Here is a 26,333-nt window from a genome sequence, read left to right on the forward strand (position 1 = left end):
GAGGGAAGAAAAATAATAATAAAAAATAAAACAGCAAGAAACCGGAAAAAAAATTCTAAAAATATCCGGAAAATAAAAGATATAATCTTTTCATCAGCTTACACGATTATATCAGCAAAAAAATAGTACTTTCTATTATTGTATCAATATAGCCAAAGTAAAATATATCAATGCAATAGTTTGAGAAGCACTCAAAAAAATTTTACAAAAAAATTACAAACATAATGGAACACAATAAGTAAAAATATCAAGCGAAATCAGAAAATTAAGTATAAAGAAGAAACAGAATAAAACATGAAACGAAATCTATAAAGCGAGCTGCGAATTCAAATGAACTTATTACATGAACGTGAAATTTTTAAAGAATTATTTAAAATATTTTCGAAAAAGATTGCCACATTACAAAATATGAAACCAAAAGCGGATATTGAGCTAAAAGCTTAAATAGAGGGGTTTTGTATTAAAGTGCGTTCTTACTGCAGTGTTTTGGTTATACCTATTTTATATAATGTGATTATAATGCTTTTTGAATTTATTATTCTGTTTTTATCGGAGAAAATAGTAACTTCGTTAAATCATGAAAATTCTTGGAATTAGACATGAAAAGTTATGAATTTGAAAATCTAAAATGTAACAGATACCCTGTATTAAGGAAAATAAAATATTTCATTTGAAATCTATTTTTTTATTCAACATTATTTCATTTTATGCTTTACAGAATATTAAAACGGTGCGGAGATCAAGGAGGTATGTAAATAGGAAAATATATTAAAATCCATATCTTAAGTTCAGAACCTTTTTTCATGGCACTTGTTAACCAAAATGCTGTAATGATATTGTCAGCATTTCAATTAAAAGAACTAATTCGTTCTGTTTAAAACTATCTCTATCACACGACTTTTTTTTCCGAATGTCGCATACCTCCCTTAACTATATCCGTACTTCTTCAACTACGATTAAAATAAAACTTTATTTTAAGGAGCAAGTCAAGAATTTGTACTTCTTAATATTTGCAAATGATATTAAGTAAACTTAGTTTGCAGTAAAAAGAGTTGATGTTATTTACACACTCCTTTCGTTAGTTCTTTAAAAAACATGATTAAACGAAAATTAGGTTTATAATACCCTTAATTAAACAAGAGTAACAATTGTTACAGTTTTTACAATAATTTTTCAACTCTGACACTCTTTTCATGAGATAACTTCTTTTGCCAACGATTTTGTCCCTTTTTTTTGTTAGTTGAAACCAGCTTACGCATTCTTGTAATTTTTACATTTTATCTTTGAAATTTCAATCTCGAAAGACATGCATGAAGTGACGCCTAGTCCAAAGAATCTAAGTTAAATAGTTGTAAGGCCGATTATTACGAAAACAATTAACTACTCTGGTTCAATGAAACAATTACAGTAAAACTTGGGTAAGTTGACCACTTCATGTGCATTGTTTTAGTGGCCAACGTAGACAAGTGGTCAACTTATAGAAGGGGTGGGACATTGTTTACTTTTTCGTTTCCTACATGTTGCTATACATTAAAATTTTTTTTTTTACTTGACTTAAAAATTTGATTTAGCAAATGGCCAAATGAATATCTCAAGAAATGTGTTTAAACCTAAACGAACTTCAATTTGTTACACAGAAATAATTTTAATATTTAACTAACTTTTTAAAAAAAATTATTTTGTTAGTTATGCATGTGAAGTGTTTAATAAAAATAATTTCTTAAAATATCAGAACACGAAAACATTGAAAACTTTAACAAAACAAAATTATTTTAACACTTTAAAATTTATTCTGTTATTACTACGCATACAAGCCTATTTGCTCACTATTGCAACTGGAAGAGCAACTTTTCAACTAACACACCTGTTTTCAATGAATGAATGAAAGAAATGGTCAAAAGCTGACTCCCTATAGTTTCCCCAGATGGTCAACTCACAAAAAGGTTTAGATTAGCTTTTTACACTATTTCACCAAACAAGTGAAATATTAACATACATTGCGAAATGACAGAAAATTTTCTGAATTTTTTTTTTCTGGTCAATTTATGAGGGTTTTAGAATAGAATTTCATAACACTCCTAGACAAAATTAACTTATTTCAGTGGTCAACATACAAGATAGACAGGTGGTCAAGTTACAAAGGTTTTGCTTCTTTATTATGTAGGAAAATTTCCGTTCTTGATAATTGAGGTCAACTTATTCAGGTGTAAAACTTACAAGTGTGGTCAACTTGGCAGGTTTCACTGTATAAATAAATCATTAATATTCTTGTTTTTTTATTACGAAATAATAGGAGAAATTTGTATACATAATTTCTTCAAAACGTGTGTTAAAACTATGATTATAAGTTATTTAAGAAGAAAAAAGTCAAATGGAGTAAAAGAACAATTTTTGAGATGATGATTCTAAAAATAGCACATTTTTCAAATCTTTTTGCAATTTTTTATTTTAGTAGTTGTTTAACAAAACAAGGCATATCGAACATTTTCCTGATATAGCAATATTTTTTTGAACTGTGCAAAAGTTGAGAAATTATACAAACAAATTTTAAAGAAAATATTTTCAACTTTTTAAGACAAAATGGTAACTTAAAAGGGTTAGCGCACAAGATTAACTTTGAATGTTGAATTAAAATTGCATGCCCATAGTTTTTTGTTCATTTAAAAAACAAAACAATCTGTTAAATTTTTCCCCTGTGCGCACATACGCATTTACTTTTCATTACTCGAATAAATAAGAAGTAATAAAAAATAAAAAAATTAATAATTTATCTTCATTTTTCGTAAACAATAGTATTTTTAGTAAATAGTCAGCTGTTCTGCTTCGAATGATATTGAGTGTGATCAGTAGAATATTTTTAATTTCTTAACAAGACTTAATTCTTAGATAGCTGGCAATAATTTTAAGTTTTCTTTCAATAAGAACTTAGCAATAATTTAAAAAGTAATTTTATTTTAAAGAAAAACATAAATTAAAGTACTTAAACAATTGATTAGTATATTATTGGAAAAAAATATACATAATAGAATTTTAAAAAAAATTGCATTAAAATTCAATAAAAAAGTTAGAAAAATAATTCTGCGAAACACGCATAGACAGGTAATTTACAAATTTATTTTAAGATTAAGGCGATATATAAGATGTAAAGAAGTTTTAAAAAACTCTACTCTAAACTCAGCTGCACGACAGCCCATGGAGGGCCAAGGCCTTCTATGCCCATCTCAGTTTTCTGAACCTAGGGCTCTGGGGTGCAGGAGCAGATGTTCCGGTCAGGTGGTCAGCCGAACGCGAAACCCCCAGTGTTTAGTTCCCAATCATGCTTGGTACTTATTTATCGACCCACTGAAGGGATGAAAGGCTGAGTCAGCCTTGCCCGGCCCGAGGAACGACAGGGCGAAGCGCTACCGCTCAGCCACCGGGGGAAGTTTTAAGATGATTAAAAATGTTGACTACGCATTCGTATTAATAATTATAAAATATATATTCAAGAAATTGATAAATATATTATTCCAAATCTACGCATACGTGTGTATATTATTGAAATTGTATCAGTTATTGAAAAAGAAAATCAAAAATTAAAAAATAATCACATTAAGTAAGCACAATCTGGTGCATAATCATATTCTATCAGAAGCACGCCTTTATAAAACTAGACATTCGTTGAATAAAGTGTTTTTTATTCAAAATGTTTTATTCATAATTTCTTTACTAAATTACAAATACATTATTAAATGACTAAAAAGAAACATCGTATTTTATAGTTTGAAAGAAATAAAAATAAAAAGATTAGCAAACGATTATTAGCGAAAAAAATATGAATGAAATTTTACACTACGCGCGCGAAGTCAAGTTCCTCGCAAGTTTATCACATTTTAATATTAATCGCCCCATTTAATCATTTTTTTATTGTCGACAAATTATTTTTTTAAAAATAATTAATTTTAATTTTTTTCAGCTTCTAATAAATAAAAACAGTTGAAACTTTAGATTTTTCTATTGAAAAATATGTAGATGATTATGGTATAAAAAAATTCATACCTTATAATTCAAAATTTTTTCATCCTCAATTTAATTAAATAATAAAAAATAATTAATAATTATTAAAAATTATTTTTTTCATGAAATTATCTTTGGGTAAATGAGTTTTATGAGTGGGTGCAATTTTTTTTGAATTGCTTCATTAGTTTTGAAAATATGACTGAAAACGCAAAAAGCGAAATTAACATTAAGGGGTACGAACTTTGGATCGCTCTCCTGACCAAACTATGGGGACCACATTTCCCAGATTGCGGCTACCCCCTATATTTTGAAGGTTAGGAATCCAAGTATGTAAAAAAAAATACATGTTTATTCAGAGAAAGTGCGTTTTTGTGTCAGATTTCGTAACTTAATTAATAGTTAGCACTAATTAATTTGCATATTTGAGGTCACCCCCGGGAACCATTAAGATTGACACTTAGATCGTGAAAATCGGATCATTATAACAAAAGTTATTCAGGGTGATATCTTTTTTTTTTTGCTGACTGTACATACATAGTTATTAATAAGGCCCGGATTTTGATGACATTTGCATTTTTTTGAATTTTTCGCATTTTCAGACATTTTTTGTCCTTTAGAGCATTTTTTGAGATTTATAGGGCATTTTCTTTAAATTTTGGGGCGTATTTTCCATTTTAAAGCATTTTTTAAATGTTTTGTTAATTTTTTCTAATTTTTATTTTTTTTCTAATTTTTTATTATTACACTGGCTTCCAAACAACGAAGAAAATCTCTAGGATATTAACAGGTGAAGTTACATCTTTTCAAATTGAAGAAGAATTGTCAGTAAGTGTGACCGTCCTTTCCAAGTACGCACCAATAACATCAGTAAACGTTGAAAGAAGCTTCTCCTGGTATAAAAATTTGCTTTCAGACAAGAGACGCTCGTTTACATTTCAAAGTATTAAAAAAAAATTTATAATCCACTGTAATTCTGATATTTAGTAATATTATGAGATGGAAGTTGTTATATTCATTTAAGTTTCTATACAAAATGAAAATGTTATGGAGTCAATATATTTTCCTTTTTTTTTTTTGTTATTTTAGGATATAAAACATATTTTTCAAACTTTCAGGGACGTAGAACAAGTATTGCATTGCTTTATATTTTTTGAAACGACTCATAATAATTGTAAAGAGTAAAACATTGTTTTAGTTCAATATTTTTACTTCTGTTTAAATCATGTCATAAGGCATTTTTAGCGCAATTTTCGCATTTTAAGGGCATTTTTTGCACTTTTTAAGGGCATTAATTGAGACTTTTTAGGTCATCAAATTCCGGGCTCTAGTTATTAATATTTATGCGGTCATTTCTTTTATTTTTTATGACGCTACTTAGTCTTCCGCTCTCATGGTTATGTTTAAAACATTCCACGCAGCTTGATAAAATCTTGCTAAATCTAAAAATCTCCTCATTCGTTGTATGTTTAGGTCAGTAACTAGATCAGTCATTTATCAAATTCAGACTTGCATAATTCCTCGAAACGCGATGAAAAATGCAAACTCCTGACATTTACTAATGGCCCTTCTTATTAATAATCTTTCCTCGAGTATTTAATAATATATCATCCTCTCCACTAAATATCTGCAAATAACTTAATCCAATCTTGCTTACATTAAAGTGATGCTTATTTAAAAGATATTTTGACAAAGTGGAAGCATTTTGATGTATGACAGTCTTGAGAAATAACTGTTCTGGCTTTACATGAGATTAACATCTATATCAGACCATTCATAATTTGACTAAGAATTTTATAAATCTACTTCACACTGTAGGATAAACATTTCTTATTTTCTAATTAATTTTATTTTTATATTTGTTATTTAGTTTAATGAGTTAATTAAGACTGCACGAAGAAACCAGGTAGAATTACTATGCTGTAAATTCTGCATAATTCTGTTTGATAAAATTAAAATCTATGGCATTTAAAGCATTCATTTGATTATTTTGTGTCTCACGCCGGGCTTTGTAGCGGTTAACTGAAAGTTCTGTCTTTCTAAATTGCAGTTCCTATTATCACACATTTAGTTAATGCTCTAAACAAGCTCAGAAACAAGTTTAACTAATTTCTTTCCTCTTCCGTACACTAAATGAACAGCTTTTTTAGTGGGTTTAGCGCTGACAGACAGAATATTTAATATTTCTCTCCTAAGAAAATTATCGAAAGTATCAGTCTCCACTCAGGCTATTTTTTCTTTAAAAATTGAGATTTTTTTTAGGTTAACAAAACTTGTAGAATTTATCTCGTAAGTTTCGAATCAATTAAGAAGTTATAAATTATCAAAAACTTTAATTTTTTTAACAAAGTTCTATTTGTTCTATAGACGAAGAGTACCTTTGGTATTATAATGTTATTTTTTATTTATGACTGTTTTCTAAAATAATTGAAAATTTTATTTCAGTTTTAAAAGGCTTAAACTAAAGCAATAAATTTAAAAACTGGAATTCTGTGGTGAATAATACGAGGGTTGCTATTTATATTTTTAAACATAAATTCAGCAGACGATTTACCATTATAGCTTCATTTGTGTTGTTGACAGCAAATTGAAAAGTTCTTCTCTTTCAAAAAATGGAATTGAATCGTGAACATTTTCGTGCCATTATTTTTCATAACTTTCGACGTGGATTGTCAAGACAAGAGTGATTCGATGAACTCAATTCTTTATTCAGCGATAAAGCGCCATCCTACAGCACTGTAAGAAATTGGTATAACGAATTTAATCGTGGTCGATGCTCGATCCAGGACAAATCCCGTGCAGGTCGTCCAAAATCCGTTGTTGTGATAGAAAAGTTCGATGCTGTGCGTGAACTGATAAAGCAAGATCATCATGTGACATACCGTGAGATAGAGGCGTCTTTGGACATTAGTATGACTAGCATCAATAAAATATTGCATGAACATTTGAGCGTAAAAAAAAATTTTTCGCGTTGGATCCCGCATAATCTGACAAACGCTCAAAAAAAGGCTCGTGTCGATTGGTGCAAGGAAATGTTGGAAAAATACGTTCAAGGTACATCAAAGGCTGTGCATAACATCTACACAGGTGACGAATCATGGATCTATGCATATGAGCCGGAAACAAATCAGCAATCAACTGTATGGGTCTTCCAAGACGAGGCAAAACCAACAAAAGTTGTTCGAGGAAGAAGCACATCGAAACAAATGATTGCCTGTTTCTTCGGCATTAACGGTCATGTGGCAACAGTGGCGTTAGAGCAACGCAGGACGGTCAATTCTGAATGGTACACGACCATTTGTTTGTCAGAAGTCATCGGAGAAATTTGAAAAAAGCAGAAAAACAGGTGAATCATTCTTCATCATGCAATGCGAGCTCTCACACATCGACTCAAACAAAGGCATTTCTGACGGAGCGAAAGATCGAACTGATGGGTCATATGTCGTACAGCCCTGATTTGGCACCCAATGACTTCTTATTCCCACACATCAAAAATAAATTACGTGGACAACGATTTTCGACCCCCGAAGAAGCGGTTGATACATTCAAAACGCATGTTTTGGAGTTACCTCAATCGGACTGGAAAAAGTGCTTTGAAAATTGGTTCAAACGCATGCAAAAGTGTATTCGAAAAAAGAACAAAATAAATAGTATTTATTTTGTTTTTAATTATTTTCTTTTTCTTCTTTTTGAAATTCTTTTTGGAATTTTTCCGTTCATACGATAAGGGTTAACCGGTTATTCTGGTTTTCAAAATTATAGTTCTTATTACCACACATTAAGTAAAAAATTCCAAACTGAAAAGTGAATTTAATAAATAAATAGTTTTTATGCCTCGCTCTAAAGTATGGTGTTAAAATTATCCAACTTTATCACATTTACCTATCTGTATCACATATTATAAAACCATATAAGGTTTTTTTTGTCCAAAATCATTATCAAAGCTCTTCGGTAATATTGTCAAGCATTTTGGCTCACCCATAAATCCACATATGCAATGAGCTTTTAATAAATTTTAAAGTTTTAATCATACCTTTTTTTTCTCAATGTACCGGAAGTGAAAGAAAATTTGAAAAGTCCATAAAAAAAGAGAAGCTAATTTATTTTTTTATCAAATATGAAAGACAGTTGCAAACTTTGTCAATAGATGGCACTCCTGACTCTAAGTATAATTTAAAGCAATGTCTTTAGTTTATTTTCAAAACATCCCAACTGAAATATCTGTACGGACGTGTGTCAATTTATACATTTCTCATTGAATATTATTTACTTTAATTTTGAAACATCAACTACGTCCCAAATTGCTTCTTTTTGTGTGACCACATAAAGTATTCTCATTAAATACTGAATCAAGTTACTAGCTATGCCAATGGATGTTATTCCTGACCATATAATAATGTTTTAAACTGCCTTTCGAAACATTAGAACTGAAATATCTGTATGGTTGTCGGTTAACTTACTTTTATTATTGAACAACTTTATTTGCCGGTGTCTTATTAGGAAATTAGATAATTTAATCTCATCAAATTTCGTAAATAAGTTGCTAATTATATGGGTCATTCTCACGAAAACTGTCATTTTTCAGTTCATAAAATCCCAAGAAAGTAAAGTGAATAAAAAGCTCTGAAACTTTTTATATTAATAGAAATATATATATAATGGCATTATAAAGAAAGTATATATCCTATAAATTATACTTAATATTTAATTCAATTAATTTTTTAAATAATTTATTTATAATTAATTAATTTATAATAATTAATTAATTTATAATAATTAATTAATTTATAATAATTAATTAATTTAATAAATAAATTTCTTAACTTAATTTATTAATTAATTTTTTTTAAATTAATTAATAAATAAATTAATTAATTTCACTATTTAAAAAGTGAAGGGAATGACACTAATGAGGGAATGACATTTTATTTTAATATATATTTTTATCTAAGTTACATCTACCTAAAGTTTGAAAATGATAACATACTAATTATATCTAATATTTATTATAATTTAGTTTTATATATTTAATAGTTTTCACAGGTTTGGGAAATAAAATTGGCTGGCACGATTGAACAAAAAAAAATTTAATAATATACTCATCTTGAATCATTCCCTCACTTCATACACTGTGAGGGAATGGCAAATCTAATAAAATTTAAAAATAACAGTTAGGCCTAATTAATTTCTGAAGTCAATCACACACATTTATATTCATACAAGAAAGCAACATATAATTATCCACTTTCTCGATGAAGTTGTATTTTATTTTACTCTAAAAAATGACATGAGGGAATGACAAATGTAAAAAATTTTACCTGGTTTGATTCATTCAAATTTATTCCACAGCAAAGCTTCTTTAAGTTGAAGATGGAAACATACTGCAGTTTTGTTCTATGATGCCAGTTGTTAACTGCTAAAGTTTTTATTAAAATATTTTTATTCTAAGAAGATTGCAGGTGATAAAAACATTGTTGTGAGGGAATGATGCAAAACACTGGGGACAAAGTTTAAAATAGTGCTGTGTTAATATTTTTATCAGAAATTAAATTTAAAATTGTTTTTCTGAATTCTATATTTCAATATTCTGAAATAAAAAACACGAATTTGTAAAAAAAAAAAAATTATTTCAGGAACAATTTTTTTCTTTTTTTAAATCAGCAGTGGGGACAAGTGAGGGAATGACATATTGGTAAATTTTAATTACCTAAAATAAATAAAAATTGATAATTTTATTTTTATTCTTTTGTTAGCCTGCCTTCTGAAGGACACTTTCCCTGAAATTTTTTTTTCGTAAGTTGTAAAACAAACATAAGCCATACTGGGGACATGAAAATGACTGTTTTTGTGAGAATGACCCTTATGTTGATGACTATATAGTTACGTTTTTTGTTGCAGTTAAAAAAGTTTAACTTAAATCTGTGCTTGCATCGGTTAATATTATCTTCAGTCTATGCCACGATCTTGCTGCAAAATATGGTTATTTTAAATTGATTTTACTAAAGTTTCTCTCATTTAATGGCGCCACCTGTTGATAAATTTTGCAACTAATTTGTAAACCTGTTGCAAATAACTCTGGCTTCCTCTGAGCAGATTGCAGCTTCATCGATTTCCGTACTTATTTTAAATGAGTTTTCAGATCGGTTATTTTTTCAACGCCTGGGATATAAATTTTCAATATTTAGACGCCTAAAATAATATCTTTTATACAATTATTATTGGAATGTTTTGTAATTCTCTTGTTTAAAATTATTATAAACATCGGAAACTTTATTTCAGAACATCAGAAAAATCAGTTTCAAAATGTTATTCTGAAAACATTGTCCTAAAATTTAAAACTTGAGTCTCATTTACCATGCAAACACCACGCTTCTAGCATCTAATTAAAGAAAGAATCACTTATTCCATTACTGTAACTCAATACAGACCCTTTTGCAAATTTGTTTAATTCGAAGTCTAAACATTCTTATCCCCTCTCTCTTGAAATCATTGTACAATCACGTGTAAGAAAAGAAGCTTTCAATGACACTCCGACTTGTTCGACAAACAGTTAGTGGACTTAATTAATGATGACAGCTACCTAATTAATTCGATTTAAGTTTCCATTGTGTTGCTCAAGTTGGAATTTCGAATCTTATTCGAACACTTTTAACATATTTAAAAGAATGCTTTTCTCGCATGTCTCTCATAATTATATATTTAAAAGATCGTTTTGCTTTAAACAGTTAAATGACTTTTATTATGTTATCAATATTTTTTTACTAATTAAAAAATTCTTTCATTTAAGATTAATAAGACATTTAAATTCATTACAGTTTTCTTATTATCTATTGAACAGAGTTATGACATAAAAATATTTCTTGTCAATGGTCGTCAAGTTGAATGAATCATTAATTTTTTTGTTTTATTATATTTTGTTTTATAGTTCTTGAAAATTCGAAACTTCCTAGTTAATAAGAATAGAATTATACATTTATATTGATTGGTAATTAAATTGAATAATTTAAATAGTTAGTTCAAGTATCCTTACACTGATAAAGTACTACAAATTTTATTTATTGGTTGCAGTAGAAGCATTAATTTATATTCACTCCAGGTTAATAAAGCATTAGATATGGTTATTTAGCTACAATTCTAACAAATTTACAAAATTTAAATTATAAATTTTCTTATAGCCGGTTGGACCGTTAAAAATCGTTCATTAATTTTTCATTCAGTTTATTAAAGCATTTAAATCGTCAATTTCATTATAATTTAAAAACTAGCCGCTTGTCTCAAAACTTACACAGCACAATATATATATAATAACTTCATTCACTGAGAAAAATGTTCGGGAAAGAAATTCTTTGAAATACTATAAAATTTTCGAGTTCTCTTCAAAATATTAATTTTTATTTGGTTAAGACATTTATTTTAAAGGAAAACGAAAATGCTAATAATACTAGCCCTGTAATAATACGCACTAAAATTAACAGTATTTAAACCATTTGATAATTTTCTGCTCATTATTTCTGCTCGTTATTATGATTTTTCCGACATGATGGTTTTCACAAATATGGTTCTTGTTATCCACACACTCGTTATAAATACAAAATTAAAAGGTAAATTTAACTCAGAAAATGGTTCGTTCCCATACTCTAAAATAAATCTCTTCAGAATATGCTATTTTGGAAATTTCGCAACGTATAGGCACGTGCATTTTACCAAATAAACTATGCTTTTTGGTATTTTTCATTCAATATATTAGCGTTGTAGAGATTAGTAGGAGATGCCGTAATTCTTAATCACGTCATCAAATTCCATTTTCATCCTTTTTATCATAGTTAAACTATATTATTTACTTTTTTCTCTTCTTACTATTTCTTTTCCTATTAAATTTTTCAACAATTATCTCAAAGTTAAAAGAGCATTGTTGTTGCCTTCATCATATTTAATTGAAATGTGCTAGAAACACTTTTATATTCATTGTTTTATTTTTTTTTTAAAGACAATGTTATTTTTTTTAAAATTCAGAGCAACCTTCTTGTCAATATTTACTTCTTAAAATTCCTAAATACACCACAAAAAATTAGAACTACTTAATACCATTTCGTCCCGTAATATTTTTAATTCCGAAGTCTAACTTCATAGACTATTAATTCAGAGAGTTACAAAGAGTATTTGATTAAAGGAAAATGAATAAATCCGAATAAACTTTTAATTGAAAAACCATCTTTAAATAAAAAAAACTTAATCAATTAGAAATGTTAGAGAGTATAAGATTGCATAAAATAAATTTTTAAAAAATAACTAAGTAAATTCAATAGTATAAAATATCGTTTTTATTATCATTCAAACAATCAATTTCAAATTAGTTTCTTGAGTCTTCATCATTATTGCTTTATTTTTTTTTTAAAAATTGAAAATAATCTATATTTCTTTTTTATTTTAAACAAATATTAAAAAGTATTGAAGAATTTGGAGAATAATTTTTCATTTCTTAGATAAATTATCGAAGGATATGAATTATTTTTTAACCAATTACATGCGTTCGCGAAAGTAAAAATAATTTAAATTTTTTTATCTGTTTATTCAGTCTTGTAAAGAAACGTTTCCCAATAAAAGAACTTGGCTTTTTAAATCGTTTCTTCGTGCCAGAGGCATTTTTAATCAATTACATACACTTAATAACTCTTTCGCGATCATCAAATAATTTATCGGTGCGTAAAGAAGCATTTTTCTGATTCAAAGGCTGCTTAAATATTTGAAGAGTTAAATTACGAGTAACATTGGATTGGAATTATTTGTGTTACATGAACTGTTTGTTAAATCAAAAACCCTTGAGGGTAATAGAATTGAATTGGAATCTCTCTTTATTTGTCTTATATTTTATTGAATAAATGCCACGTCATTCAAACATTTTGCCTGAAAAAATTCTATATAATTCTACAATTATATATGTGATAAAAACCTGGAGGGTAAAATAGTTGTCCTTGGTAATATAATGTATGAAACCATTACTCTATATAATGCATAAATAAAAACCAGCGTCTATAATTAGTGAAGGGTAATGTAGAAAATTATAAGTTTTTAGATGAGTAGAGAAACAGAAACACAGTAGAAGAATTGAAAAAAACAGACTAATTTAAAAAAAGAATTGAAAAAATGGAATAGTTTTAAAAAAATAGAATAATTAAAAAAAGAATTGAAAAATAGAATAATTAAAATGCAGAACTTAAAAAGGAAAAACAGAAATATAGAAGAAAAGAAAAATGGAAAAACTAAAAAATAGAAGAACCGAAAAAAATAGAAAAGCTGAAATAATAGTAGTACTAAAAAAATTCAAAATAGAGGAATAGAAGATTAATTAAATAATAGAAGAGGATTACATATAAAATGAAAGGAGAACAGAGAAGAATAGACGTAAAATATATTTTAATGAAAAAAGTTACTACTTGCATTAACCAATACCACCTGATTTGAAAATATCACCAAATAATTGGTAAACTGTATTATTAAAAAAATTTTATAAATTAGAAATTATTAAAAGAATAGAAGAACAGAAGCAGAATTGGAAAATAAGAGAATAAAAGAATTAGAAAAATAGAAGATTTGAAAAATAGAAAAATAGAAGAACAGAAGCAGAATTGAAAAATAAGAGAATAAAAGAATTAGAAAAATAGAAGATTTGAAAAATAGAAGATTTGAAAAATAGAAGCAGAATTGAAAAATAAGAGAGTAAAAGAATTAGAAAAACAGAAGATTTGAAAAATAGAAGATTTGAAAAATAGAAGAATAGAAGAGGAATAACTGAAAAATAAAAGAGGATATATAGAATAGGAGATGAATGGAAATAGAATTTATTGTAATGAAACGAAAGTTCCCACTCGTATTAATGATGAATATATAATTATATCATCGGATGAAAAATAATATGCATCATTTAACTAATTTTACAAATTCGAAGATAGGAAGAGCAGAAACAGAAGCCAAATAGAAGAATTTAAAATCGAAGATTCGAAGAGAAGTAATTGAAGAGGAGTAGAGGAATAAATGAAGGATAGAAGAGGAATAGATATCGAATAAAGTTAATCAAATGAATGGAATTTTTTAAATTTCTATTTGTTCGAAAGTTATTACAATTTTAAGAGTATTTTTCATTATTTTTTTGATTTTTTTTCCTTTAAAAAAAGCTTATTTATACATTGTCGTCGAAAGATTTTTTTAATTAGTGATCATCATTTTATTATCTCATGAGAAAAATATCTAAATATGCTGAAATAAGAGAAGAAGATCGAGTGTTGATGGATATAAATCATTACATATGTGTCGATTTTTTTTTAAATATAAATTTCTCAGAGATAAAAACCATTTACAACTTGAACTATCTATTATATGGTTATCTATTATTTAGTTATCTATTTTTAATAAGCATTTAGTATTTTTTATTTTGTTACATGTTACTCGCATGTTAACATTCCTATATTTAATTTTTTTTTAAAGTACAGTTGATTATTTTTTGAATCCAAGTAATTGCTAATTTTGTAGCTATTAACATATTAACAAAATGTTCTTAAATAAAATGTTAGTAATTATATATACTATCTCTTCTTCTGAAAGGTATTAAATTTTAAGGAAAGAAAACAAGGACGAGTTAAATACTACCGAGGGTGTTGATAAGCGAAGCCTTTAGTTTATTAAAATATTGAAAGTAGAAAATAGAAATAAATTGCGTACATATTAGCGCAAATATATGCACATTTTTGCAATATTAATATTTCTTAACATTAAATTTTAAATACTTTAACAATACTCATATAATTATCAGAGATTATTAAATACCCTTTCTCAATATGCAACTTGTTTTTATTGTGGGGTGAAGAAATCACTAGACAATCCTAGTCCCGGGGGTTTATCATCTTATTACACCTCAGTCTTATGTTTTCTTTGTGGGCCGAGAAAGGCTGGAGGCGACGGAATATTGCCAGATTCAAGGAAATTGTTAGAATCTCTGAAGACTTATCTCATGTCTTTTCTCTGGTCTCGTTATAACTGGCAAAGAGAGAGTAATATTATCTAACGAAAAAAATAAATCGGGCTAAGCTTAAATATTAAAGAATGGTAATAATTTCTGCTTGTAATAAAAAGTTCTTTACTTGAGATTCAAGAATATTACATGTCTACAAAAGAATAAAAGTGTTTTCAAGTATAACAATTTAAGCTTACTAATAAATGAAGTATTTATATCACATTAGTCACACTAATATTACTGCTTAATGCATCATATAAGCGAATAAAAACTTTTGTTTACTTTATATCATTCCAGTTTAACTCGTAATCCTGTCAGAAATAGGCTCTGAATATTTCTTAACTTTATAATATAATTTGTCACTTAAGTTTCTATTCCTTTTACCGTTTTTTTAATAATTATACTTAAGTCGGAAAGGATAGAGCGCTCGATTCTAAATGAGATGACCCAGGTTCCAATCCTAGCAATTTCTGATAGATGTGAATTCTGCACTTGTCTCACTCCATCCACATCGCTGACTTAAAAAATCCAATGGTAGATGGATCATTAGTTAGAGTCTTCTTGCTGTTGGGCTAACCGTGAGAGGTGTCCGCAGTTTTCCTCGCCATGTACCCTAAATATGGGTTAATTCTATCCAAAAATACTCCTCCAATGCAGAAAGGTTATCCCAATAATAGATACAGGAGTTCCTTTGTCTTCTAGGTTGGGATCAAAATTTCAAGACTTCTAAGTTGAACATTGGTTGTTGTAAATTCTGAATCAGGTCAGCTGTTCAACACTGGTTATAAAATATGCATATTTATCAAAGTATTTTTCGCACTGAAGCATTTGAGCAGAAAATTTGAAGCTTTAAATAGTAGTTTAAACTCATTCTATCTTATAATCAGAGTCCAAAGAAGAATCTTTTCAGGCTAGCAATAGTTAGAAGACAAATATAGAGGTTGCCTTAAATGCTTTTAAAAACTTTTCCTTAGCAACTTCTAATTGCCGAATAGTTTAAATTTCTCTTTACTAGCCTTGACTTATTTTTCAATAATCTGCTAACTATAACGATACAGTCTAGGTGATTGTTTTTAACCCCTTAACGATCAATTAATTTTTAAGAAAACGATCATAAAAGTGCCTATTTTTCTTGGCTTTTGTATATGTATTACGTATTTGATTAGTGCTACAACTAGTTTAAAATAAATTAATCTAAAATTACCTTAACAATATCCTGTTACTGCCATCAGGTGTGTAAAATGAGAAATAAAATTTTTTCCGGGCAAAAGAAATTAATTAGTTTTATTCTTATTGGTTACTACTGAGCACTCCAGCCCGTCAATATCACGGGAGCGAGAAATAGCGGGCAAAAACTCACCCCGTCATTTTCACGGGAGCGAGAAAGAAGGGGTTAAAAAAATATTATTAAACAGGTTATGTGGACCTAGTAGCTTCCCATAGTCAATTTTTTTTTCAACTTATCCAAAAGCTATCAAATTGTATTTAAAAAAAAAATTTATCGTTTTTTTTAATTCAAACACAAGATATAGACATGTCAATTCAGAGAGGTAAGCCAGGAATAAATATCATGCAAATAAATTGCTTACATAATAAATAAAAAATAAAATTATTAATACTGCATTTTCTGAAAATAATAATTTATAATTTAGTAAAGATCTTTTGAAATGAAATACTGTAACAAACCTTGCGACTCTCAGCGGAGCCGGTGGCTCTGTGATAAAGCATCGGACTACGAAGCCAAAGGTAGGGTGATTTTGTGATTTTAATGTGATTTTTGTGATCCTAAAAGTGATTTTTGTTGAAGAATACTTCTCATTCTTTCGTTAATGTTTAGGTTACTAATTATGCAATTTCTAGAATTTTTGGATTATAGAATGTTCTATTCGAGAAAGTTCAACAATTGTATTTAAGCACATTCATAACAGTTAAATAAAGCCCCAAGTTGAGATTATCATTCGCGAGATTATCATACATTAAACAATGTTTTTCCTATAAGTTTTCCTCTACAATATACTCCGAACAACATGTACAGATACAATTTTCGATACTTTCATGCTCAGCTTGAACAGTTGATCACTAAATCTTTAATTTAGGAAAAAACTACAATTTGAATAATGCATTTGTTTTACTATAGTTGTTATAAAATATAATTTAAAGACCATTTAACTAAATAAAAGTACACGGAGAGGAAAACCACAGAAATTTCAAAAGAGTTCCACTGGGGATATTTTATGTCAGCACTGTGATTGGTGCGATCTAAGTAGAGAATTCATATCAACCAGCCATCGCTGGGATTTGAACCTGCGTCACCTCATTAGGAGGAAAACGCTCTATCCCCTGTGCTACTACGCATGTAATTCTAAATTCTCTTACTTTACTTAAGTAAAAATTTAACTCCAAGTTTGTACATTGGGCCCAGAAACTACCAGTACACACGCCACCTAAACTTGCTACAAATACTATTTTTAATTCCTGTTCAAATACAAATTTTGTAAGACAATTTGTAGTTGTTGCTGTTTCTAATGCCACTTGCCAATACCAACAGGTCTTCTTGGTGAAACCAAGTGGATTTAAGGCAGATGGTGTGTTTCTCGTTTTTCAGTGGCGCCTTTTATGGCTAATAATACGACTTAAACTCCACACTCGTCTCAGCCCGCTTATAGGGTGAACCTATTCATGGATTTATTTATTCATCCACAGATCTCAATTTTGACCTGAACTAGAAAACGACCAGTCCTCAATTCAGTACTCTCAGAGTTATTGGTTTGTTATAGAAACATGGAGGACTTTGTAACTCGACAAATTTACGTGCGTCATTCACCATTTACAACCTTATTACCTTTGACCAGCGGGGATCGAAGTCACGATATCTCGGAAATGGACCCAACGCGCTACCAACCAGGCTATCCCGGTCTAATTTGTAGTTCAAAATGCATTTATTTTGCGAAATATTGGGAAAACTTGACTGTTTCTCAAATATGTATACTTCATTTTAATAAATTATATCTAAACTTTTGCGGAAAAAATGCATCATTCTTTTATTAATATTATAAACCATACGAATTTTTGAGTATAAATTTCCTTTTTCTCATATCGAGTAAATTGCGTTTATAAAGCGAGGGAAGCAAAGAAAATATAAAATTTCACTCAAGTCTTTCATAATGGAATGTTTGCAAACTTTGAAGCACTTTCTATTTTACGCAAGGAAAAAGAAAGCTCAATTTTTTTTTCTAAATCGTTTAATAAAATTGGCATTCTCCATTTTTTTAGAAAAAATATACAGTGAGAGTATTTTTTTTTCTTTTCATTTTTTTAGAATACAAGCAAAGTAAATGAGCCTAAGTTATTTACTAAGTCTTATACTCGTTTATTACAAAACTTGCAACACATATTTCATGGAGTTCCGAATTTCGTACAAAATATTACACTAAGAAAATTGTTTACATTTACAAGCGCAAATTTATATTCTTTCCAATGCATACTAAATTGCTTCTTCACAATTTTGAACAAAGAATATACATTAAGGAAAATATAATTTATCCTTTATGTTAACAATGTGGGCAAGAGTTCATTATTTGAAGAAAAAAAATTTTTGCATTTAGAAAAGAATTAAATGAATTCAATATTATTTTTACACATAAATTTCTTTAATGCGCCTTAATACAAACACTCAGAATAAATTTTGTTTAGTTTAAAATAATTTGTTTTCTCTTGCAAGTGGTTTTGCGAATCGCGCTTTTTATTTCTAAATTTTAACCACTTTTTAAAATTAAAAATGGTATTTCACACGAATAAACTTATCTAGAACATACATTGTTTTTCGACATATGAAATTCTCAAATATAAATTAACATGTCTTACTTATATTTATTATAATTCTCCAGAAGTTGCATTTTTTAAAATTCATATTTAGTGTAATTTATTTTTGGTTGCGTTATGAGGATATGTGGCACAAAAATTAACCGCTTTAATCTAATAGCAAATACATTTCTCATTCAAATTTTTATTAGTTCCTCTATTATGAATATTTTTTCATAATATCAAGAAGAAATGAAGAAATTAAGCTCAATTCTAATATATATTATGTAGTAAATTAGGCGACATTGGCGATGTTTGGGAAGGCGATAAAGTTTGGAATCTGTCGTAGATTCGATTGGACATTTATTGCTTTAAATTGTTTTGCTTTAGTTTTGCTCTATTTCTTTTCCACTTCCTGGTGCACACTTGCCCGGTATACCTTTTACTAATGCTTTAAGTTAAAAGCCACTGCCCGATATGGTATGCCAACAGTTTGGCGACAAACGTCACTACATCATTTTGGCGTTGGTATATAAATTAACGTATGCTAGGATTTTACCAAAAATTAAACAAACATATAAAAATTTATCATGTTATATCAACAAATATGCATGATGAAGTCTGCATTCTTGATCAATATACAGCTACATATATTGCAATATTAATTGAGACAATTCTTAACCGATTGTCCAATAAAGTTTAACTTAATTATAATAGATTTTCCAAGTCTTAAAATTTATTTTTATAGGTATCAATTATTATTTAAATTTTTAAACTTGCCTAATTTACAGTTATTTAAGGAATTTAGTAACCAATTCAAATTTCGAAAACAACACGAGAATAGCGCAAAAATAAATGTATATATTTTGATTTATTATTCAATTTTATAAGACTTCGAAATTCGAAATTCACGTCTGTTTTCTGTTGTATTCTACCATCTTAGCATATCGAATGACGAAGTTTCTAAATGAATTTTTCAGAAAAACTTATTTTAATAATAAATTTTCTTTTCACTATCTCTACGCAATCTCTTTTATACCCCTATTCTCACGTTTAAGTTTAAATTTCCATAAAAGATTTTTCAATCGGTAACACTAGTAGACTTTACATTCAGCCACAAAACATAATTTGTTTCAATAAATACAATATTATTTTCACCCACATGCAATACTTAAACTATAGAACTTGTCAAAATGCATACATATATTTATATAATCTACTTCTGATAGTTATAATAATATTTGCTAATACTTTTGTATTGCAAGTCTGCCATCATCATCAAAACTTTAAGCGACTCGAAGTAAAATATTATTTTCAAATGATATATAGAGCTTCAATACTTTACGAATAAGTTATTCTTTATTTCATTTCGATCAACAATAAAATGAGATTGTATAACTTCAACAAATTTATTCAATGCAACTCATCAAACTGAATATATAAAATACAAAGCAACGCATACATGCATTTATTTTCAACCAAATCTAAATATATATCCAAATCTTAAGACATAATTCGTACAGTCATAAAAAATATTGAAATATATTGCTTAGTAAGTAACATGAAATTGAATTTTTGGGATTCATGAATATTGGATTTTAACATTTTGACTTGTTATTATTGTATTAGTTATGTAACTAGTACATGTATTAGTTATTTTCTTTACATTAGTAATTTGTATAAAATAATTATAATTTAAATGTTTAAAATATGTTTTATAGGCAAACGTAAATGTATTTCTTGTTTCTAAAATTTGATCTTGCTTTACAGATATAAAATTTGCAGTCATTTTCATAATTTTAGCATTATTTCAAAATATTATAAAATTTGAAATTTTCGAAATATTCTCGTATTCTGTATTCATTAATTTATATTTTCAACCATTAAACATTTGCATTTATTTATATTTATTATTATTTATTTACTTATTTCTCAGTGGTGATAAACAATCAACAATAAGCCGTTAATTCAAGAAATCAGTTAATAACATTACATAAATATGTGCTTTAATTTTTGAAATTTTGAATTCCTAACAAATTCCATAGGAATTATATGCAACAGAAATAATTTTTTAATGAATGTACAATTATATTTTTATAAATACATACCAAGTAAAGCTGCTGCACATCTGTACATAATCTTAGGAGCTCACGTTATTTTGCAGATAAAAAATTTGCTTGAATCTTAGATTTGTTTAAGACTTCTAAATAAAATTTGCTATAAATAATAAGTAAAAACGCGATATCCAGTGTTTGGAGAAATAGTTTAATGAAGTTTCGTGCAAACATTAGAATTGGCATGATAGGAATATGAACATAAGTATAACATAACCTTCAAGTGGTTGTAATACACATGCGTTGTAGTGCGCGACACTCAGACCAAAGACATAAAACTATGGTTAAAGAGTCAAACTAAAAAAAAAGTTAATACAAGGAATCGCCCTCACTTACAACAGGATTTCATATCGGAAATAAGTCTCGTAGTGAACTGATCGTTAAGATATGGTTCCCAGCAGATCACTGAAGTCAAGCATCACTGGCTGCTGCCAGTGTGCGGGTGGGTGACCACTTGGCTCAGTCTGCGTGGGAACCGAGGGTGTGCGGTATTGGTAATCGTTAAACTGTTCAACCGTAAAGTGCTCGATTTCACGTGAAGGTCGTCGAGCTAACAAAGCGGGGGTGCCCTCCCCTAGCGCATTTTTGCAGCTCTAGTGCGACGTAAATGAACTACAACAACGTATCGGAAATAAGATAATTTAGAAGCAATAGTTTCCACTTGCTTCATAACGTTCTTTTCTGATCCTAGATGATTTTAGGAAGAGGGTTGCAAGTTAAAATTGTCCTCCTCATGTACGTCAAACATCCTGGGCTGGAGACTTATTCAGCCAATACTTATTTCCTTTTAAACTTCTAGAATAGACGACCACTTAGTATCCATCTTGTCAATTATTTTCAGGAAAATTATAATGATTGATAGGTCAGTTACATTTCCAGACTTCACCCTTAGAGAGCATGTCCGAAACGATCTGCGGATGTTGTTGTTGTTAATTTACGTCGCACTAGAGCTGCACAATGGGCTATTGGCGACGGTCTGGGAAACATCCCGGGGGATGATCCGAAGACATGCCATCACAATTTTGATCCTCTGCGGAGGGGAAATGATCTGCGGAGGGCAGTCAATACTGCCAATCCCTTTTCAAAAAACCGTGTCATGCTAAGAACCACTGTTTGTAAGTACACAATACTGCACGACAGTACATCAAGTAATATACACAATACTGCAAGTAAAACAATAATGTAATATTGAGCCTTCCATTGATACAGGGGTGTTGTCCTTCAGCGGGTTTCAATATCTTTATGTTGCTTTTCTCATTTTTGTGTTATTTGTTTTGCAATTCGACAAGAGACAATCCATTCTTTGCATTAAGCATACGAGCCTGTATATGTATCTAAACCAAATTTATATATATATACTGCTACATATCCATGGTTACACTTTGATTTGAACCCGTTACCTTGAATTGGAATAGTGTTTTAGCGGAAAGATGAACTCCTGTAAAAATATTTTTTTTAAAAAACATTACTATTCCAAGAATTTATTTATTTATTTATTATTGCACAGTCATATTCAAACTTGTGTGCTCATTACAAAGTATCATTTATTATTAGCTTTTGTCAAATTGACGAACATATTGCTAAAATTAGAGATAGGCATTATGTCCCGCAGTGGACTGATCGTTAAGACACGGTTCCCAGCAAATCACTGAAGTCAAGCATCACTGGCTGCGGTCAGTGTGCGGGTGGGTGACCACTTGGATCAGTCTGCGTAGGGACCGAGGGTGTGCGATATTGGTTCTCGTTAATCTGTGCTACCGTAAAGTGCTCGACTTCGCGGGAAGGTCATCGGGCTACCGAAGCGGGGGTGACATCCCCTCCGCAAGGGATCAGAATTGTGATGGCATGTCTTCGGATCATCCTCCGGGATGTTTCCCAGACCGTCGCCAATAGCCCATTGTGCAGCTCTAGTGCGACGTAAATTAACAACAACAACAAAGATAGACATTATAAAGTTGCATCTATTGTAACGTAAAGGTGTCCCGCAATGGACTGATCGTTAAAACACGGTTCCCAGCGGATCACTGAAGTCAAGCATCACTGGCTGCTGCCAGTGTGCGGGTGGGGACCATTTGGATCAGTCTGTGTAGGGACCGAGGGTGTGCAGTATTGGTCCTCGTTAAACTGTTCTGTCGTAAAGTGCTCGACTTCGCGTGCAGGTCGTCGGGCTACCGAAGCGGGGCTGCCATCCTCTCTGCAGAGGATCAAAATTGTGATGGCATGTCTTCGGATCATCCTCAGGGATGCTTCCCAGATGAGACGTAAATTAACTACAACAACAACAGTAACGTAAGGGTAAAGGATTTGAATTTCACCGTGTCCAAAAATGCATGCGTGCGCTGTCTTTCTCTGTCTTGGGTTATCTGTATTTTGATTTGAAAAGGACATATGAGCTGTGCTTTGTATTGTGCACACCAACGTGCTGATGTATTGTGTGACTTTGAGGAGAACTCCTCCGGACTAAAAATCTGGAGCTGTCTGCTGCTATAGTAATGATCGGGCGAGAGCACATTTCTTATATGGGTGCAATCGAGGAATGAAGGCGTCAATTGGTTGACCAAGCCAAGATCAAGAAAAAACTATATTCACCCCACACCCCTATTAAAAGTGAATTTTCATGAATCATGGTCCCAGCCAAGACGCAAGACTGATGTCTGGAAGAGCTCTCCTGTAAAGCCGCACTATATGCGTAAACATAAATGAACAAATATATGTAAATAGATATGGAATGTATAGTGTGGGGAACGCCTCCAGACTTCAGTTAAACATAAGAAAAGTTATCTAAGATTGAAAATTATATCAACAATATTCGTCTTTCAATAATTTACTTTTTATAGAAAATTATTATTTGTTGTTACAAAATATTCCGGGAACGCAAGTTTCCCATACAAAATATTTTTCTTTCAACAAGCAATGATAAAACTTCAAATGAAAAGGAATTTCATGAATTCCATTCTTCTCCAAAAAAAAAAAATTTAACAATATTTTTGTAAATTATTTTTGCCTTACTTAAGTTTAATATTTCCGAAAAAAATTATGAATCAAATATTTTTTCCTATTTTTTCCTTCTGTTAACTGAAATAAATAACTCTTCTTAGAAAAGGGAGAATATTTTGGGCATTGATATTAGCTAAGTTTTCTCTTTTAAATTTTGTAGGCGACTTCTCTATTATATAATATATTATATAATGCTATTCTTAGATGTAATACTATTATTACATTTATCAATATTACATACCTTTATTACTTAATACCTATATAACTTTAACAAAAAATCTTAACAAGAAATTTCCTTTTGTTTAACAATTTTTATCAGAAGTAATAATGTCTAAAAAATGACGTAGTTTATGCATTTCATAATAATTCATTAGCAATGAAATAAAAATATTCATAATTAATTACGTTAGTATATAACATAATTATTCTTTTAAATTGAATTTTTATATAAGAATCTCCAGATTTACAGACCTTTTAAAAAGATAATTTTCACCAAATCTGCGATATTAGAATTAGATCATAATTAATAAATCTAATTAATTAATGATAAATATTAAAAAATTTATGTTTACTATTAATAAATGTGTGATAAATATTAATAAATTAATGTTTAGTATTGATAAATTAATGATAAATATTAATAAATTAACGAAAGCATCACAAAAAGCAAGTTATATTTCATTTAGTCATAAAAAAAACGTCAACAAAACGTTTTCTATGAATAATTTAGTTTAAAGCTACCGATGGCGTATTTTTCGCATACAAGTTTTTTTTTCAATATTAAACGTCATGAACTTGAAGAAAATATTTGTTGAATTTGTTTGAGAAAATATAAAGAACATTCTACTTTAATTTTAATCATTATTTGTAAAACTAAAAAAAAAAATTTTTTTTCTTAAGTACATGATTTTTAATATTGTACAAATTCTCTGTTTAATCCTCTAGCATAATCGAAGTAATAGAAGTCTACGGTTTTCCTTATAAATTATAAAATGGGAAACAAGATTCAAGATCATAAGTTCTTCTCAAGAGATTCAGCTTTTTGTAAAATATAACGAACAATCTTTTTCTATTTTTATCATATTTTTTTATACCAAAAAAGCTTCTGCATCCCAAGAAACTGAACTGGTAAGATATTATATAATTATAAAACTTCATTTGCTTCTAAATATACGGATGGGAAATAACAACCGACATGCTTAATGCTCTTAAAATTGGGCGCCCATTTTCAACTAGCTGGTCATTAAAATGGGGACTCTTTTTAAGAGTTGAAGTATAATGACTGTTATTTCCAATCTGTATATTTTTGAAGCGAATGAAGTTTTCTAACCAAACAAAACAAGTTTTGTTTAGTGCCTGTAACAGGACAAGAAGGCTTCGTTCTATATTGAATACACAATATTAAATAATGTACAAATTATATTTTGAATAATGCCATTAAACAGAAGTGGCAGAATCATATGGTTTGCTTAACACACAACAATAAAAAAGATGATTTAAAAATGGGGAAATTGTAACAATTAAATAAAATTACCTTTCAGAAAAAAATATAACAAGTAACTTTTTTTCGATTTTAATTTTTAAGTTAGCCGACCAGATGACCAAGTGGTTAGCGTGCCTGACTGTGGAGCCATTGGCCGCGGGTTCGAATCCTGCTCAGGGCATGGATATTTCTTTCTCTCTCTGTGTTCTATGTCCTTTCTCCTTTGTGTGTGAATGTGACCCGCCCTATAAACGGGTTTGTGGTTGTGTGACATGGGCGACGCTGCTCCACCGCCGTAGCTTCGCCACAGTTGCCCACGGGGTGACGAGAAGAGAGTGGCAGTTCTGGCATTTTCTGTGGCTAATGGAACAAACCCCAAGTGCCCACCATTAAGAAAAAAATTATAAGTAAAAAAAATCAAATCTAGATTTAATTTAATGGGTGAAATAGTGAAAGAAAGTTTAATTCAAATTCAATACACATAAAGAAAAACAAAAGTGAGAGATTTCTATGGTTTGCTTTTTAAATTACAGTTAAATAACATTATTTAAAACTTAGATAATGTGACATGTTCAACTTCTGAAAAATTAACTTTCCAGGATTAATATAAGTAGTAGTTAACTAAAGCAAGTTTTATTTAAAGCTGGTAGGACATGCAAAATTCAAAAGTTATATAAACGCAAACTTTGGCAAAAATCTTGACTAAAAGATCGCAAAATAATCAATACTTTATTCCAGCATTCAAAACGGAAAACAAGCATTTAAATCTTCAAATCCGTTTACAAATATTTATGAAAAATATATTCTTAGCAGGCTTCTTAGATTACATTACGTATTGTGTTGGTTACTTCAAGTTTTGACAATTAATTAATATCATAAAAAATCTTCACCTGTTTCTGATGCGTGAAGTTAACTACGACGCAATATTTAATCT

At 29.3% G+C, this 26,333-nt stretch overlaps 1 long non-coding RNA gene across 1 annotated transcript in view; it reads right to left on the reverse strand.

The window, feature by feature from the left end:
* Window positions 1–21,245, reverse strand: part of LOC107440756 (uncharacterized) — an 88,037-nt gene extending 66,792 nt beyond the window's left edge. Inside the window, exon 1 of the long non-coding RNA XR_001583666.4 lies at window positions 20,914–21,245. This is a non-coding gene — a long non-coding RNA (uncharacterized LOC107440756). The remainder of the gene's footprint in view (window positions 1–20,913) is intronic.
* Window positions 21,246–26,333: the final 5,088 nt, after the last annotated feature.

This window comes from Parasteatoda tepidariorum, chromosome 2, assembly GCF_982258835.1.
Source record: "Parasteatoda tepidariorum strain Cologne lab strain chromosome 2, Ptep-v5.0, whole genome shotgun sequence".
In the NCBI taxonomy this organism is placed as follows: Eukaryota; Metazoa; Arthropoda; class Arachnida; order Araneae; family Theridiidae; genus Parasteatoda; species Parasteatoda tepidariorum.